The sequence below is a fragment of the Saimiri boliviensis genome, chromosome 2, assembly GCF_048565385.1.
Source record: "Saimiri boliviensis isolate mSaiBol1 chromosome 2, mSaiBol1.pri, whole genome shotgun sequence".
Lineage (NCBI taxonomy): Eukaryota > Metazoa > Chordata > Mammalia > Primates > Cebidae > Saimiri > Saimiri boliviensis.
In genome coordinates this window covers 121,168,253-121,170,980 of record NC_133450.1, presented here as the reverse complement: position 1 = coordinate 121,170,980, position 2,728 = coordinate 121,168,253, and the positions used below count along the sequence as shown (strand labels likewise).

The 2,728-nt window shown below is 37.2% G+C and overlaps 1 protein-coding gene across 3 annotated transcripts in view; it reads left to right on the top strand.

Annotated features, from left to right (window-relative positions):
• The window catches only part of KATNBL1 (katanin regulatory subunit B1 like 1), an 87,404-nt gene that overhangs the window by 58,814 nt on the left and 25,862 nt on the right, over nt 1-2,728 (top strand). The window lies entirely within an intron of this gene.

The following is a 2,728-nucleotide window of genomic DNA, read 5'->3' as shown; positions in this document are numbered from 1 at the left end:
TCTTTGGTTCCTTTTTTTTTTTTTTTTTTTTTTTTTTTTTTTTTTTTTTTTCATTTAAAGACTATCATTTCCAGTTTCTTTAATCACTGTCTTCACCCCTTAATACCATTTCAGATTGTTCACTTTTTTGTATATTATCAAATAGCAGTTTGAAAGCTCATAGAGGACTGGACCATTGCTTTAAACTAGTTTCAGTTGCATTGTCAAATACTCTTGGTGGAAAAGGAATAATCCTATGTTGTTGCTCCAAGAAAGGTGCCACCAAATACATGAGATAAGAAACAAAATGGAATTTGTAATGTATAAATTCTTTGCAATGAGACTTTACCATTACAGTTTTGATTTCCTTCACTCTGTTTAAAGCTTTATTGAAGTATAATTTATATACCATAAAATTCACCTGTTTTAAATGCACAAAAATGTAGTTTACTGATTGTAAGCATATTGTAAGTATACACAGAATTGTGCAATTGTAAACCCCAATATAATGTTAGAATATTTCCATCATCCCAGAGAGAAACCTTGTGCCTATCTATATATACAATTATTACCACTTCTATCCTAGCCTAACACACCTACCCATCTGCTTTCTACCTCTATAAATTTTATTTTTATAGACATTTTCATTTAAATTGAATCAAGTAATATATGGTCTTTTATGTTTGGCTTCTTTCACTTAGCACACTACTCACACATGTTGTAGATGTATTGATACTTCATTCTTTTTGGGGGGGTGGGTGGGCAGGGATGAGGTTTCATTCCTGTCACCCAGACTGGAGAGTGCAATGGTTATGGGTTCACTGCAACCTCTGCCTCCCGGGTTCAAGTGATTCTCCTGCCTCAGCCTCCCAAGTAGCTGGGATTACAGGCATGTGCCACCACTCCCAGCTTTTTTTTTTTTTTTTTTTTTTCTATTGTTAGTCAAGATGGGGTTTCACCATGTTGGCCAGGCTGGTTTCAAACTCATGACCTCAGGTGATCTGCCTGTCTTGGACTCTCAAAGTGTTGGGATTACAGGCGTGAGCCACCACACCTGGCCACTTCATTCCTTTTTGTTTCTGAATAATATTTCATACAGATTTACCACATTTCATTTATTCAGCAGTTGAGGGACATTTGGGCTGTTTTTTTGCTTTTTGACTATTCTGAATAATGTTATAACATTTGCATACATATCTTTGTGGGGACATTACGTTTTTGTTTCTTTTGGATTTTTATGTAGAAGTAGAGTTGCTGGGTCATATGATAAATCTGTATTTAATATTTTAAGAGCTGGGTGCAGTGGCTTCCACCTATAATCTCAGCACTTTGGGAGGCCGAGGCAGGCAAATCATGAGGTCAGGAGTTTAAGACCAGCCTAACCAACATGGTGAAATCCCATCTCTACTAAAGATACAAAAATTTGCTGGGCATGGTAACACACATCTGTAATCCCAGCTACTCAGGTGGCTGAGGCAAGAGAACCAGGGAGGTGGAGTTTGCAGCAAGTTGAGATCGCACCACTGCACTCCAGCCTGAGCAACAAAGTGAGACTCCGTCTCAAAAAAAAAAAAGTTAAGAAACTGCTATGTTATTTTCCGAAGTTCGAATGTATTTTTATATTTACTTAGTAATGCATGAGAGATCCAGTTCTTCCATGTCTTTCTCAACATTGTTACTGTCTTTTTTAATATAGCCATTGTACTGATTATGAAGCATTATCTCATTGCTTGTGCAACAGGTTTGCAAGTAGTTTTGACTTGCATTTTATAATGACTAATGATGTAAAGTCTTTCATTCTTAAGTTTTAGAAAACTATTTTAGCCTATGAAGAAATAAACATGTTTGCCATGTGAAAGAGGAGCAGACTATCCATAATCATATGTTATTATCTAGAGGAAAAAATAACTGTATAGATTTTTTAAAAGCACATACAGGTTGAGTATTCCAAATCTAAAAATCCAAATCTGAAATGGTCCAAAATCCAAGGGTTTTTGAGCACTGAAACTTCTTGAGCATGCAAAGGGAATGCTTATTGAAGCATTTGGCATTTGGGATTTGGGATGTGTAACCAGTATATAATGTACATATTTCAAAATCTGAAAAAATAAAACCTCCAAAACACTTCTGGTTCCAAGCATTTCAGGATTTCTGGTAAGTGATACTCAGCCTTGTATGTACACACACACACACACACACACACACACACACACACATTTGGTTGAGTATCCCTGTATGTACATATATATACATATACACACATATGTGTGTGTTGCTTATTTTATATTTGTATTAGATTATTTTTATTATAATGAAATCTTAGTATGTTCCCCTGGCTGGTCTTGAACTCTTGCACTCAAGCAATCCTCCTACCTTGTCAGCCTACTAAAGTGCTGGGATTACAGGGGTGAGCCACTGCACCTGGCCTGCTTTTTAAAAGTTAATATTTGTGGCCAGGTACAGTGGCTCACACCTATAATACTAGCACTTTGGGAGGCCAAGGTGGGTAGATCACTTGAAGTTAGGAGCTCAAGACCAGCCTAACCAACATGGTGAAACCCCATCTCAACTAGAAATAGAAAAATTAACAAGGTGTGGTGGCGGGCACCTATAGTCCCACTGAGGCAAGAGAATTGCCTGATCAAGGGAGGCGGGAGGTTGCAGCAAGCTGAAATTGCACCACTGCACTCCAGCCTGGGTGACAGAGCAAATTAAGGGAGAAAAAAAGTTAATATTTGCTTGATACATA